The sequence below is a fragment of the Vicugna pacos genome, chromosome 1 (genome assembly GCF_048564905.1).
Source record: "Vicugna pacos chromosome 1, VicPac4, whole genome shotgun sequence".
Taxonomy (NCBI): domain Eukaryota; kingdom Metazoa; phylum Chordata; class Mammalia; order Artiodactyla; family Camelidae; genus Vicugna; species Vicugna pacos.
The window spans coordinates 63159797-63177049 of record NC_132987.1 but is presented as its reverse complement, the minus strand read 5'-3'; the positions used below and the strand labels follow the sequence as shown (position 1 = coordinate 63177049).

The 17253-nt window shown below is 33.9% G+C and overlaps 1 protein-coding gene and 1 pseudogene across 6 annotated transcripts in view; one reads left to right on the top strand and one right to left on the bottom strand.

Annotated features, from left to right (window-relative positions):
* LRCH3 (leucine rich repeats and calponin homology domain containing 3) overlaps positions 1-17253 on the bottom strand; it is a 110466-nt gene that overhangs the window by 66674 nt on the left and 26539 nt on the right. The gene's annotated exons all lie outside the window — the stretch shown is intronic.
* On the top strand, positions 12849-13330 carry LOC107033250 (large ribosomal subunit protein eL21 pseudogene; annotated as a pseudogene).

Sequence of the window (17253 nt, the reverse complement as noted above, 5' to 3'; positions counted from 1 at the left end):
ATGATTATTTTTCCTTTGTAAGCAGCTTGTTCTTTGTGTCTCTTCCACCCTTAAATTAACACTCTGGTCTGGAACTCAGTGGATTCTTTCAATCTTTCTTCAAACCCAAGAAATTCTCCTCTATTTTATCCATAGTTTGAAGAAATAAAAGGGATTAACTTAAATTATAAACTGCTGCTTATATACATTTATCCCCACAAATGACAACTTCAGGCAATTAACAAACAAATTAAATTTCAGCATGGACTGTTTAAAGTCAGTTTGCCTAATATCTGTATTATAAAGCTAAGTTACTTTAAATCCAGAAAATGAAAAAGATAACTTTCATCTTTTTTTTGTCCCCATACTGACGAGGGGGAAAAAAAGACAGCAAAATATACACTAAGCTTAGATACATCTCAATAAATAAGTAATCCTTAATTTTCAAATAATTAGCCAATTTAAAACATCTGTCTGCTTTTGAAACCAGAGTTTCTGAATAAAGGTTCTTATAAGTTCTTCCATTTAAATTATATTTTGATTCCAATTTGGCAAGACAAGTAGTTTCTTCCTTCTGTTAATTGAGTAACTTTTACATGCTATAAATTCATGAAAGAGACTGAATTAGTCAGTTGTGTCACAGCTCTATATTATGGAAAACAGAGCACCTAGTTTACTACTAGTTTATAAAGGGTATTTTTTGCCATATTCCCTCGAAGAAATAATTTTACAGCCAAAGAAATGTCATAAAAGAGGGAAAAAAACTGAAAAAAAACTTCAGTTAAAAAAGTATGGATGTTTTATTTTAAAAACTCCTTTTTTGAGTATAAAACAATGCATCTTAACTTCATACATGCAGAAGACTACATAAAACATATGTATTCAAAGAAATAAAGTACTGCCAAGTCTCCTAGAAGCCCCAAGGTAGCTCTTCCTAATCATAACCCCTTCCCTCTCCAAAACAGGAACCAATATACTGATTTTTAGTGTTAATCATGTCTTCTATAGTTTTATAGTTCTAACCCTTTATAAAATCTCTGTTTTGCCTCCTGTACTAGTTTCCTATTGCTGCTGTAACAAATTACCACAAACCCAGTGGCTTAAAACAACAAATTTTTATTATTTTACAGTTCTGGAAAGGTCAGAAGTCAGAAATGGGTCTCACTGGGCTAAAAGCAAGATGTGCTGGCAGAGCTTCATTCTTTCTGGAGCTTCTAGGGGAGAATCTGTTTCCTCCTCTTTCCCAGCTTCTACAAAACTGCCCACATTCCTTGGCTCATAGCCCCATTCCTCTACCATCAAGTCATCAATATCAGACGGAGTCTTTCTGATGCTGCCATCTCTGTGGTTCTCCCTCTTCTGCCTTCTTCTTCACTTTTAAGGATCAAGTGACTTTTACCATCTCCCCCATCTCCCCAGATAATGCAGGATAATCTCCCTATTTGAAGGTCAGCTGATTAGCAACCTGAACTCCCCTTTGCCATGTAGGTCTAACATATTCATAGATTATAGGGATTAGGATGTAGACATCTTTAGGGGGCCATAATTTTGTCTACCATTCCTCTGAACTTTCTAAAAGTAGATGCATGCTTTAGGTGTGTATTCTTTTGTGAACTTCATTCAACATTTGAGTTTCATTCATGTAGCTGCATACTGCAGTAGTTCTTTCATACTATTCTTCATATGCCTTCACAGTATTCTACTACATTAACGTGCTATAATTTATTCATTTATTCTACTTCTGATGAACATTTTGACTGTGCACTGATCTAGGAGTGAAAATGCTGTGTAATAAGATACATGCATCTTCAACTTCAAGAGAGAATGCTAAACTGTTTCCCAAAAAGATGGTACCAATTTACATATCCACCAGCAATGTACAAGGAGTTTTTGTGGCCTCATATCCTTGCTAATACTTGTTGCTGAGATGTTTTAATATGTCTACTATGTTTTAAAGATTTTTTATAGTGGCATTTCATTGTGATTTTAATTTTAACTTCCCTGATTATTAATGAGGTACAATAGCTTTTCATATGTTTATTGGCCATCTAGATTTCCTTTTCTGTGTAGTACCTACTCAAGTCTTTTGGTTTGTTGGAGGTCCTTATAAATTCTGAATATGAGAATGTTGTCAGCTATGTTACAAGTACCTTCTCCAATTCTGTAATTTGAAGTTTCAGAGTCTTTGTGGTGTCTTCTGAAGAAAGTCTTTAATTTTAATAGAGCAAAAAATTTTATTAATCCTTTTCTTTATGGTTAATGGTTTTTACAGTTTCAAAAGAAATCCTTCCCTACTCCAAGGTCATAAAGATACTCTCTTCTAAAAGTTTTATAGTCTAACCATCACATTTAACCTCCTCAGAATTTATTTTCTAGTATGACATGAAGTAGGAGACCAATTTCATTTCTTCCTACAGGGATATCCTATTAATCCTGTGACAGTTATTGAAAAGATCATCTTCCCCTTACCCCAACTATTTCCCTGTAACATCTCTGTCATATATCACAGCCTGTTTGGGAGCTCTCTAATTTAATCCATTGCACTACTTGTCTGTCCTTAAGTCTATATTACACAATCTTAATTATTATACCTTTATAATAATTCTTGACATTGCAAACTGACTACACTTCAATAAATAAATAATAATAATTCTTGAAAACTACTAGAGTGTTGTACTCCTACATTACTACTAGTAGAAGAGAGATGCCTTCCTCTTTGAAGTTCTTCAAGGTGTCTTGGCGTTCCAGGCCTTTTGCATTTCTTTGTAAGTTTCAGAATGAGCTTGTTATATCTCATAAAATACTTGTTTGAATTTTTACTGAGATTGCACTGAATCAAATATCATTTGGGGAAAAAAGACCGTATTTACTTGATTTATTCCCAGGTCTTTATTATTTTATACATGATACATATTTAACCATTAGTTACTCACAGAAATAAAACTGATTTTAATATACTGACTTTGTACCTGGCATCTTTGGTGAATCTTTTTATCAGTTTACAAAATTTATCTGTAGATCCTTCTGGATAGCTCTAGACCCAATATTACATAGTTCTGTGAATAGTGAAGGTTTATTTCTTCCTTTCTGTTATATATTTATTTATTTTTCTCTCTTACAGTGCTGGCTAGGACCCATAGTACAATGTTGAATAAAAACAGTAATTGTTCCTAATTTCAAAGGTTTTCTACAGATATCCTTTAAATATTAAGGAAATTCTTTCTAGTTCTAGTTTGCTATGAGCTTTTATCAGTAACAAATACTGAATTTAATCAATCTCTTTTTCTCCATCTATTGAGATGATTACAGGATTTTTATATTTTATTATACTGATATGGAATTAATTTTACTCTTTATTCCACTATTCTTTTACTTCATTAGTATAGAATTGACTTTTGTTCTCATTAAAACTTTATTTTATTAGTCTGATATTAAATTTCTTTTTTCCTTTTTTTTAATTGAAGTATAATCAGTTTACAATGTTGTGTCAATTTTAGTGTACAGCACAATGCTTCAGTCATTCATGAATATACATATATTCATTTTCATATTCTTATTTTCTAAAGTTAAATCTTGTATTCCTGACATAAACTAAATTTAGCCATGATATATTATTCTTTATATTAGCTAGATTCAGTTCATTAATACTTGTTTCAAGATTTTTGTATATATAATCATGAATGAGTTTGGACCATTTTCTTTTCTCATACTAAATTTGTCAGGGTTTGATACCAAGGTGGTACTAGTCTCATAATATTTAGTTTGGGGGCATTCCCTCTTTTTCTATTGACTGAAAGGATTTATATAGATATCTAATAACTTCACTGGTGAAGCCATCTGGGCCTGGAGTTTTCCTTGAATGAAGATTTTTCACTACTGACTGAATTTCCTTAATATTGATAAGACTATTTAGGTTTTATATGTATCTTCTTTAAAAAATATTATTAATTAATTTATTTTTTGTCCAGGGGGGTAATTAGGTTTATTTATTTACTTATTTATTTTAATGGAGGTACTGGGGATTGAATCCAGGACCTCATCACGTTAAGTATGCACTGTACCACTGGGCTATACCCTTCCCTATATATATCTTCTTGAACCAGTTTTATTATAGTCTAGGAGTTTGCTACTTTTATCAGAATTTTCAATTTTATTACTGTAAAGTTGTTCATAATAGCCTCTTTAATTTTTTTAAAATGTTTACAGCATCTGTGGGGATCTCTCTATATTTTCATTTCTGACTTTGTTTTTTGTACCTTCTTTCTCTCTTGATCAATCTCATCAAAGGACTGAAAATAACATTAGTGTTTTCAAAGTATCTGGCTTCGCTAACCCTATTCATTACTGTATAGTTTCTATTTTGTTAGTTTCTGTTCTTATCTTTATCATTTTTCTTCTATTGGGGGAGAGGTGGTATTATTCTTTTCCTAATTTATTGAGATGCTTAGCCCATTAATTTTCAGACTTATTTCTTTCTAAATGTATGTATTTAAAGCTATAAAATTCCATCTATACAATGCTACCTTAGCTATATCTCACGAGTCCTTAAATATATTTTATCAGAATATTTTATTAGAAAATATTTTCTAATTTCCATTATGATTTCAATTGTCCCATTCTGTTAGAAATGAATTCCTTAATTTCTGAACATATCAGGATATTCTTATTACCTTATTCGTTAATGATTTCTAACAACGGTATTATGGTAAAAGAACATGTTTTATGTGATTTTAATTTTTTGATATTTGTTTAGATTTCCTTAATAGTCCACATACGGTCTTTTCTCATACATATTCTACATGAGTCTAAAAAGAATGTGTATTCTACATTGGCATAATGTTCTGTTATATCTATTAGGTCACATTTGTTTCACTTCATTGTTCAAGGCTCATCCTTAACGGATTTTTTTTTTTTTTTGCCAGCTTTTTCCTATCAACTGCTGAGAGAGAGGGGTATATTACAGTCTTCCATTATTGTTGCTATCTCATTTATTTCTCTCTGTAATCCTTTAACCATTTCCTTATGTATTTTGGAGTTTTGTTACTAGTATCTACAAAGTTTTAAGTTATTATCTTCCTAATAAATCAAACTTTTTATAATTCTTAGGTTACCTCTTATATTACTAACACTGTTGCTTGCTTTGAAGTCTCCTGTTTTGGTTGGTTTGGTGGACTCACTCTAGTGTGACTTCCATGATCCTGCTCACATCCTTGTATAGACTTGCTCCTAACCATCACAATAATGCAAAGGTGATATGATGTCACTCCTTTGGTTATAACTTCCACATGATCTATCTCTGTTGCTAGCTTTGAAGAAGTAAGCTGCTGTAAATTCTATAGTTGCGAAGAAATAAATTCTGCCAACAACCTGAGAGAGCTTGGAAGCAGCTCCTTCCCCAGTCAAGCCTCTACAGAAGAACTCAGCCTTGATCAACACCTTGACTGAAGCCTTGCAGCAGACTAGGCTAAGCTGTGCATAGAATCCTGATCCAAAGAAACCAGGAAGTTTGTTAAGCTGCTAAGTTTGTGATAATTTGTTATACAGCATAGGAAACTAACAGTCAGTACTTCCACAGAGTAACTTTCCCTTTTCTTTAATTTCTAATTTTCTGGATCATTATGTTTTAAATGTGTTTCTTATAAATAGCACATGGGTAAATTTTGTTCTAATTGTCTGACAATCTTTATCTTTTAACTGAAATGCCCTCTATTTAACATAATTACCCAATATATTTGGATTTTTAAAAGGGTCATCTTATTTGTGACAGATATAGTTTACTGTCCTTTGAATATCTATGTTCTTCCCTTCTTTCTTACTATTAAAAGGTCAATTGTGGCTAAAATAGCAAAGGGTTTAGCTAGACCACTAACTGATACTTCCAATTTTATTCATTATTAAAGTTCAAACTAAGGAAATAAAGACTGATATAAAATTTAGCAACATTTGACTTGGTAACTAAATTGATGTGGGAAATTCTCATTTATAGGCAGTGTCCTGAGTATATATGCAAACTGAATGTTTTAAAATTACCTCATGTTTTTCTATAGAGGGGAAAAAAAGACTTCTGAGCTTTTGAGGACTAACTTTGCACAACAATGCCATTAAAATGTTATATATTCACAAATATATTCCTTTCCACTATTTCCTATCCCAATACATGATGATTTGTCCACACAGTTGTTTAAGTCAGACTTTCTTTGTTTCTCAATCTAATCCTATCAACACTGTCAGTTTCTTGGTCCAAATATATCTTGAGCCCAACCATTTCTCTTCATTTCCTCTGTCACTAATTCCTAGGATTATTCTAAGAATCAAATCAAATAATGCATGAAAAAATTACTTCATAAATTGTAAAATGCAAAGAGGTACACACACACACACACACACAAAGCCAGCTTCATAGGTTGACAGCAATACAGCAAAAACAAAAATAACCCCCCACCCCTGCTAAATGATAGGGTATTGTACTATGCAATAAAATATAGCAGAGTATAATAACTTATGACCTTTGGTCACCAAAAAGAAGTAATACTGCTTTATTAATACTTCTAGTTTTAAAAGGCAAAGAAGCAGTATTACTTCTACTTTGAAAAGGCAAAAAAGGTAGAAAACATTTAAAGATTCACATTAAAATGTTTAAAACAGTTTCTTTATCTTTCAGCGGGGTTAAATAAGCAGAGGTTACGGAATCTTTATGTCACAAGAATAAGCTTTTGACTTCACACATTTAGATAAGACTAGTTATTCTCACATAAGCCTCCTAAATTTCCATCTCTGTGTCAGTTGTAGGTTGTTTTCCAGACTTTGAGCTCAACTGAGATTTGCCAAGTATTGTAAAAAGCCACAAACTGGATAATATACAACTTTGCAATTAAGCTATTAAGTTACTTCTATGTATCATTCCCTGAATGTGGCCTTGGTCTTGCACCAGCCAGTATCTTTTCTTCTAATGCTAGTAATATGAGCTAACAACTATACCACTCTTTGGCACAGCCCTTGGATGTATCATTCAGTTGAGCAAAGCAGAAAATGCCTATTTTGGAGTGATAAAAAAATGAGAAAAAAATTTTGGCTAAGAAATATATTATGGAAGTTTCAATTAACTAAAAAATATTTCAATGAAAAAAGTTTTAAGACATTTTGTTTGCAATCATATATGATTATTTTCCTTATTCACCAAGAAATTAACCTCAAAGTTAAACTTACCTCAAATACACTATAAGTTTAAAAATGGTATGTTAAAGAAAAAAGCCTAAGAGATGGTAAAAAAGAATCTTCAATATTAATTGAAGGAGGGGTGTTGTACAAGAATGAGCACGTTAGAGTCACAAAGCAAATATTTAATGAGTATCTTAGGAATGTGGTGCATTTTTTGTTCAACTCTATACTTGGCACTTATTAGTGCCATAGTACATAGCACAAAGTAGGTGTTCAATAAAGTATTTGTTTAAAAAAAAAGAGTAAATAAATGAAAGAAACAAAAACTGTGGAATCAGAAACAAGTATGGGGGAGGGTACAGCTCAAGTGGTAGACTGCATGCTTAGCATGCAGGTCCTGGGTTCAATCCCCAGTAACTCCTCTAAAAATAAAAAAATGAACCTAATTACCTCCCTCTCCCTGCCAAAAGTAAAATGAGTACAAATCCTGTCCTCCACCTATAGAACATCATCTATAGGAAGACTATAACATAATTAACATATTTGCAAAAGTACCAAAGCACTTTAACAATTTTTTTGTTTTTAAGAAATACTACATGACATATAGATTTTCTGGTCAAGATGGCAAAGTCATAGGACCACAAGCTTGCCTCTCCTGGCAACTAAAACAAAACCACAACTGAATGCTAAACAACCATTGAAAAAAGACTGGAACCTAGCAAAAAAGATCTTCTCCGACTTGAAACAGAGGGAACCACAGCAAGATGGTAGAAGGGGCCTGCTCAAGATATAATTGGGCCCCATACCCCTTGGGTGGGCAACTCACAGATGAAGATTCGTTAAGTCACAGAGGCCCTCCCACAGAAGTGAGAGCTCTAAGCCCCATGTCAGGCTCCCCAGCTTGGGTTCTGGCATTGGGAAGAGAAGGAGACCCCAGGATGCTTGGCTCTGAGAGCCTCCCAGGACTGGGAGAAACAGAGACTCCATTCGCTTGGGAAGCATAAATGCAAACTCATGAGCACCAGGTCCAAGGGCAGAGGCAGTGATTTCATAGGAACATGGGCCAGACCCACCTGCTGGATTTGGAGGGTGTTCTGGGGATGTGGGGGGCAGCTGCAGCTCACTCAAGGGACATAAAAGCTGGTGGCGGACATTCCAGGAGTGTTAATCTACATGAGCTTTCCTGGAGGCTGATACCTTGATTGGATCATTAGCAACAAGATCGAGCCCCACCCAACAGCCTGTAGGGAAGCCTCAGGCCAAACAACATACAGGGTGGGAACACAGCCACATCCACTAGCAGATTTCCTAAGCCACAAAGGCCTCTAGACACAGCCCTACCCACCAGAGGTCCAGGGCCAAGCTTCTCCCAGCAGTGGGCAGGCACTGGCTCCTCCTGCCAGGAAACCTGCATAAGCCCCTAGTCCAGCCTCATCCACCAGGGGCAGATACTAGAAACAAGAAAACAACAATCCCAAAGCCTATGGAAGGAATCCACAAACACATAGAAAGATAGACAATATGGGGCGGCAAAGGAATATCTCCCAGGTTAAGCACAAGATAAAATCCCAGAAGAAGAAATAAGTGATGAAGAGATAGGCAACTTATCTGAGAAAGCGTTTAAAGTAATGATGACCAAGATGTTCAGAGAACTCAAGAGGAGTATAGATGCACAGAGTGAAGTTTTTAGCAAAGAGTTGGAAAATATAAAGAATACTCAGGGTTGAAGAATAAAATCACTGAAATGAACAAAACACTTGAAGGAACCAAGAGGTAGAAGAACGGATCAGTGAGCTAGAAGACAGTTTAGTGGAAATCACTACTTCAGAACAGAAAAAATAAAAAAGAATTAAAAGAAATGAGGATAATTTAAGAAAACTCTGGGAAAACATGAAACACACTAATATTTGCATTACAGGGGTCCCAGAAAGAGGAGAGAAAGAACCTAAGAAAATTTTGGAGAGATAATAACTGAAAACTTCCCCGACTTGGGAAAGGAAACAGTCACCCAAGTCCAGGAAGCACAGAGAGTTCCACACAGGATCAACCCAAAGAGGAATACACGAAGGCACCTAGTCATCAAATTGACAACAATTAAGGATAAGGAGAAAATATTAAAATTAGCAAGAGAAAAGCAACAAATAACATACAAGGGAACTCCCATAAGGTTATCAGCTGATTTTTCAGCAGAAACTCTACAGGCCAGAAGGGAGTGGCAAGATATATTTAAAGTGATGAAAGGGGAAAACTTAACAAGCAAGAATACACTATCCAGCAAGGCTCTCATTCAGATTTGATAGAGAAATCAAAAGCTTCACAGATAAACAAAAGCTAAAAGATTTCAGCACCACCAAACCAGCTTTACAACAAATGTTAAAGTAACTTCTCTAGTCATAAAACCGTAAGAAAAGAGAATAAAAAGAAGAGAGAAAAAGAAAAAAAGAGAGACCTAAAAAAGATTGCTTTGGCTGTTCAGGGTCTTTTGTGGTTCCTTATAAACTTTGGAATTGTTTGTTCTAGCTCTGTGAGCAATGTCATGAGTATTTTGATGGGGGTTGCATTGGATCTGTGGATTGCTTTGGGTAGTGTGGCCATTTTGATAGTGCCGATTCTTCCAATCCAACAGCACAAGAAATCTTTCCATTTCTTTGTGTCATTTTGGTGTTCAGAGTATAGGTAACCTCCTTGGTTAAGTTTATTTCTAGGTATTTTGTTGTTTTTGATGTAATGGAAATGTCTCTGCCAGTTATAAATTCCGGTTTTTGAAGTGAAAAAAAAAAGTGAATGAAGGGCTGCAAATGGCAAAATAGCCTTCTTTTTCTGGGTGAGTTGTATTCCATTACATATATTTATATATACTGCATCTTCATTATCTATTCAACTATTGATGTACACTTAGGATGCTTCCTTATCTTGGCAATTATAAATAATGTTGCTGTTAATAGCAGGGTGTATGTATCTTTTGGAATTAATTCTTATTTTGTAGTTGGTTTTATTCCTTTGATAACTATGTAAATTTAAAAAGCTTCTTAGAAACAATGAACAGTACATATATGTAAATTTAAAAAGCTTCTTAGAAACAATGAACAGTATATATATGTAAATTTAAAAATACATGTTCAGTAAAAAAAATCGATCTATCAAGCCATGAAAGACATGGAAGAAACTTAAAAGACATATTACTAAATGAAAGAAGCCAGTCTGTAAAGGCTACAAACTGTACAATTCCAACCAAATGACATTCTGGAAAAGGTACAGCTACAGAAACAACAAAAAGATCGTGGTTTCCAGGGTTTTGGGGAGAGGGAGGGAGGGAGGAATGAATAGATGGAGCACAAGGGATTTTTAGGGCAATGAAATTATTCTGTATGATACTACAGTGGTGGCTACATGTCATTATGCATTTCTCAAAACCCACAGAATGTACAACATCAAGAGTGAACCCTAATGTAAACTATGGACTTTGGTTGATAATAATGTGCCCATGTTGATTCATTGATTGTACCAAATATGCCATACTGATGAGGGATATTGAGGGCAGAGGAGTATATATGTGTGAGTTGGGAGGGTTATATGCAAACTCTTTATATTTTCTGCTCAATTCTGCTGTGAACCTGAAACTGCTCTAAAAGAATAAAGTCTATTAAAAAAAAAGAAATACTACATAATCTATATACAATGGAATATTACTCAGCCACAAAAAGGATGAAATAATGCCATGCGCAGCAACATGAATGGACCTGGAGATTATCATTCAAATGAAAGCAGTTAGACAGAGAAAGACAAATATCATATGATATCAGTGATATGTGGAATCTAAAAACAAATGCTACAAATGAACTTATTTACAAAGCAGAAATAAACTCACAGACATAGAAAACAAACTGATGGTTATCAAAGGGGAAAGGTGGGAAAGGAGGGATAAATTAGAACTTTGAGATTAACAGATACACACTACTATATATAAAACAGAAAAACAACAAAGACCTACTGTATAGCACAGGGAACTATATTCAATATCTTATAACCTATAACGGAAAAGAATCCGAAAAAGAATATATATGTATAACTTTGTATATATAAGTAATCACTTTGCCATATACCTGAAACACCAAGTCAACTATACTTCAATAAAAAAGAAAAAAAAAATGAGGCATAAGACAATTAACTTGCACAAGATGATATAATTAGCTGTTATTAATTTACTCGATTTTGTATCTAAAATATGTACAAGTTTATTGTGTGTGTGGGAAAAAAAGAAATACTACACAATCTATATTGAAAATAATTTATTTCCAAAAAAGTATGTATTTAGATAAAATGAATCAAATTCACCTCTTGAGGGAAAAACTATTATGTGTATCTATAGTTTTATAGATAAATATTTAATAATTTTTTAAAAAGCTGAAATAGATTGCAGCCATAAAAAGAGTGGTTTAAAGTGTACAAAAAATGACATCACAACCTTTTTCCATTCTGAAGTATATAAAATGTTTTTAATTGATGATATTTGTCTTCCTATTAAAAAAATAGATGTGCATGATATATTGACCTGTTTGCTACATGGACTCATGGGTTTTCATTTTATTCAATGTTATAATTCATTAAGACTCAGACTTGATTATGAAAATGCCCCCTTAAGCTAGATCCTATATCTTTTTGATATGCCATCTTCACTTTCTTTTAGCATTTCCTCATATTCTGGCAAAAGATGTTCCAGACTTATCTTGCAACTTCTGTGCCCTAGTTCTAAATCAGCTACTTTTCACCCCTGTGTAACAGAAACTTCTGTGGCAAGTTAGATTTGTGGAGAGGGGGCAAAAAGGGAAAGACATCAATCTCAAGAGAAGTTTCAGAATTAATGACTATTGGTTTTTCTGTAAGACACTAAGCTTTGTAGTCGTCTGAGACACAGCAATAAAAAACAAAACAGAAATTGGTATCTGGAAGTGGAGCGCTGCAGTAACAAAGACCTAAAATATCTGACATTGGCTTAAAACAAGAAAGCAGACAGTGGCCCTAAGGGGCCTCCAAGAGCCTGTTCATGGAGACTGAAAGGCAGTGAAAAAAAAATGCTATTGAAGTCTGGAGAAAAAAGCATCCTAGTTCTGCTCTAGCAGAACAATTAACGGAACTGCAGTAACATGACAGAAGAGCATCTAATGGATTTAGCTCACCATAAATACACGTGGCTATCTGTAGTGAAACATGTTAGCTGAAGTTACAAAATATATGACAACAAAGATCACTAAATATTAATTTTAAAGATGAGAAAAGGGGTATATGTATTTACACACAAGTACATATTTATTTTCCTATATTTATTTTCCTGTAACTTTCCATTTAATTTTTCTCCCCTCACTTATTTTTTGGTATCATTCAATACACTACATTTTTCCTTTTCCAATATTGCAGAGAAAGCAAAATACGTTAACTAGCTTAAAAGATCATCTTTGCTCACAAAGAAAAGAACATGAATTTCTGCCTTGAATGGATTTTGGTTTCATATAACACTGGAAAACAAACTCAATTTCTGAGTTTATAAATACCATCCTTAAAACTGATCCTTTTGGCCGGAACCACCATCTTCCAGGAGTGGTAGTTCTGCCCTTGGATGATCTAAAACAATCAAAACTATTGTTTTGACATTTTGGGAAACAAAGTGAAGGATTCAACTCTAAAAGCCTATAGATGAATTTCTAGATAAATAATTTGACAAAATGACCAACATAAAGGGAAGAGGAGAGGCACCCGCTACATGTTCTCTAGGCCTTTTAGAAAACATGGAGTTCTTCCTTTGGTCACATACATGTGAATCTGTAAGAAAGATGATATTGTAGACATCAAGGGACTAGGTACTGTTCAAAAAGGAATGCCCCACAAATGTTGCCATCGCAAAACTGTAAGAGTCTACAGTGTTACAAGCATACTGTTAGCATTATTGTAAACAATGAAAGGCAAGATTCTTGCCAGGAGAATTAATGTGCATTTTGAGTATATTAAGCACTCTCAGAGCTGAGATAGCTCCCTGAAATGAGTGAAGGAAAGTGATCAGAAAAATGAAGCCAAAGAGAAAGGTACGTGGGTTCAGCTGAACCACCAGCCTGCTTCACCCAGAGAAGCACACTTCATGAGAACCAATGCAAAGGAACATGAACTGTTGGAACCCATTCCCTATGAATTCATGGCATGATGGTGTAAAGAAAATAAAAGACCTGGACTGTGAACAAAAAAGGTAAAAAAAAAAACCCCTGTGATTCAATTCTCACGTTATTTTCTCTCATCTTGAAATGCGGCTGATTACAACCTTGCCAATAAAGAGTCTTCAAAACCATACCCTCAAACAATGCAATCTACAGAAAAACTATTATCTTAAATGAGACAAATGATAGAGCCAGGTTTTAGTCCCAGCTCTACCATTTATTACCATCTTAATCTCTAAAGCATTTCAGAATCTCCCTTTCTAGCACTTTCAGTGAGATTTTTTCAATTATTTTACTTTTTCTGCAGGCAGGAAGCCTGCTAAGAGGTACTTTTTCCTACGTCTTTCTCTCCCTTTAACTATTTAACAACTTTATGATTTTATGAATTAGGAGTAGTTGAGTCCTACTTTCAGGGGACAAACCCGGAGCCCAAAGACAACAGTAACGCAGCTTCTGACACCTGAAAAAAAGTTTTTTGGAAACATTTATTTATTGACATGGCATTTTTCTCTCAGCTAATTTTCTAACTTTCAATTTCTCTTTGAGACTGTGAAGGTCACAAGGTCCAGAAAAAGAATATAATCATGATATACAGAATATAACATGATATTGCTCACTTTTCTTAAGTTGGCAAAAGGAAAAACCTTAACTCTTTATAATACAAAAACTTATTAATAATATAATTTCATAAATTAAATCTCTTATAAGAAAATAATTCTAAATATCTAAGAAGTGATTCAATATTTAGTTCAACAAATTCCCTTTTTGCTCTTAAAGAAGTCTGCTCAATTTTGCGCCTTCTTTCAGTCACACTGTTGTTGCAACCACCATTCTTGATTCCTTCCAGTGTTGTGGGAAGCCCACTTCCTTTTTCTTAGACCAGTGTCTCACTTTTATAAGGTATCTGAGATAATTTCCTTCGACCCACCAGATCTAATTCGTACTTTCTTCTGCCCCTCTATTCTTCTCTCTGTTCTCATGTAAGCTATCAGAAGAAATAAAGCAGTGACATTTCTGTTCAAGGGAACCACCTATTTGAATCATGCCCAAAATAAGTAAAATTCAGTCGAACCAATTAATACAAATATTCTGGATTTAAACTTAAGTTTTCTACATCACAATAGGTCAACTTGAACTTCTCTGATTCTATATATTCTGAATATTTCTAGCTCTTATGCATGAGCAGGTTACCTAAAGCACAAAGGGAAAAGGGACCAAATCTCTCATTTAAAAAATAGATTTTTTAGCCATTGTGTAATGCTTACTATCATAAACATATGTATGTGTGTGTATATATATATATATATTAAGACTTTTTCAGGGCGTTTGCTCAGCTCACAATGTTCTTAATTTCTCTCTCTCATTCACAGGGGCTGGCTTTCCTTCCCTCCCAGCTTTTCAGAGTCATATATACCAGTGATTTTTAACCTTGAGGACCCTCTCAAAGGAAGTAACACTAAACTCTATGGCTCCACGCAGTCTTGATACCCTGGGAAACTCCTGTTTCTCCTTTAAGAGCCATCTCAAGCATAATCTCATTATATTTCCTTGAATGGTCAAGGCACTCAAATGATTCCTTGGCTGTGTTTCTCTTACTTTAGTGTAGCAATTATCACATGGTAACTCTTCATTAGATTTTAAGTTCCTTGAGACCAAGAGCTTTGTGTCTTTAGCATCTAACACAATACCTGACTTATTAAAAGGTCAAGTTTATTTGCTAGAATTAAGTTAATTCAGTGTGCCAACACTGGATATTTCATGCTGATCAACTCAGCGTTAGTTGTTTTTAAATTAAAAATTGGAAAATTATTTCTGAATAAACTAAGTTTACTTGGTAGGTAATTAATTAATTTTAAAATATGGGCTTCATGAAGGGAATCACAAGAAAAGATCCTTAGTAGCAGCAGAGGAAATGTAGGAGACATACAGACCAAGCCAGATTATACCCACACCACCACCAACCCTCTGCAACATGAATTATAAATACAATGGGTAAATCAATTGATATCACACACACACACACACACACACACATATATATAAAAATTCCTAAAATTCAACAAGAAAATAAACAACTCTATTAAAAAATGGGCAAAGGACTTGAATAGACAGTTTTCCAAAGAAGGAGGAGGGTATAGCTCAATGGCAGAGTGCCTGCTTAGCATGCATGAGATCCTGGGTTCAATCCCTGGTACCTCCATTAAAAAATAAATAAATCAACCTAATTACCACCCCCTCCTCCCAAAAAACCAAGCTGCAAAACGCACACAAATAGTCAAAAAGCACATGAAAAACACTCAACATCGCTAATCATTATTGAAATGCAAATCAAAACCACAGTGAGATATCACTTCATATAAATCAGGATGGCCTTCATTAAAAACAAAAGCCAGAAAATAACAAGAGTTGGTGAGGATACAGAATAACTGGAACCCCTGTGCATTGCTGGTGAGAATGCAAAATGGTACAACTGCTGTAGGAAACATAAGAGTAGTTTTTCAAAAATTAAACATGAAGTTATGTTTATGATCCAGCAATTACACTTCTGAATATATACCCAAAAGAACTGAAAGCAAGGACTCAAACAGGCATTTGTTTACCAGTACTATGGCTACATTGTTCATACTAGGCAAAAGGTGGAAACAACCCAAATGTCCATTAACAGATGAATGGATAAACAAAATGTAGTATATGCATACAATAAAGTAATATTCAGCCCTAAAAAGTAATTAGAAATTCTGATACATGCTACAGCATGGATGAACCTTAAAAACATTGTCCTAAGTGAAACAAGCAAGACACAAATATTGTATGATTCCACCTAATGAGGTACCTACAATAGAGACAGAAAGTAGAATGGTTCCAGGGATAGAAGGAAGAGGTATTGGTGAATTGTTGTTTAATAGATATAGTTTCAGTTTGGGATGATGGAAAAGTTTTGGAGATGGATATAGTGGTGATGGCTGCACAACAATGTAAATGTACTCAAAACTACTGAGAAGGGCACTTTAAAATGATTAAAGTGGTAAATTTTATGTTACAAATATTTTACCATGATAAAAAAAATCCAACTGTACAGTACTCAAAGTAGAAAATAAATGTAATCTGCCTCTTTTTTCGTGATATGTACCTTAAAAATCTTTCTCTAAAATTATAGACTTTTCTAGTAACCATATCTTACACCTTAGCAATAAGCTAAATGATACAGAAATTACAGAAACAAAAGTTCAAAGCATTCTGTAATGCCAAATCTCAAAAAGTTAGTTTTACAACTATATAACAAAGAATGTTGGTTGTTTATTAGTTCTTTTCTCCCTAACTCCATTTCTCTTTCCCAAGGGAAAAAAAAAGTGATTAATATTTCATTCTGTTCAGCTATGTAATTAAGACAGTAAAACTTATTTCTTTAAATTTCTAAAGCTAAGCCAGGAAAACCTAGGTTCATTCCCGTTCAAACACAAATTAATGTTTTCAACTTTATGGCATTTATTAAAAAATGCTAGTAATCAAAAGTCTTATGCTCTTCTAATAACTCCTTCAGGCCATCCCATGCAATGACATCATCCTTACTAAATAAAGCCCATTATGTAATACCCATATATATACAGTACTATAACTTTCTATGAGAACAGTCACTGCTGTGAATGTTAAAAGGGCCTGAGATAATGACAGATATTCTGTATAACAGGTTTTTAACACTAAGCTATATAAGCTTTAGAAGAATATTATAGAAATAATGTCCTTTAACATATGAAGAAATGGTAAATATGAATTATTAAAAAAATATACACATTTGAGATGAATAATTCAATAAGAAATAAAAGGACAACTGTTAAGGAAGGTCAAGTCCCTAAAGAATTATATAAAAGTAGTAATTTAAAATATGATTTAATAACTGTTTAACAAACCACAA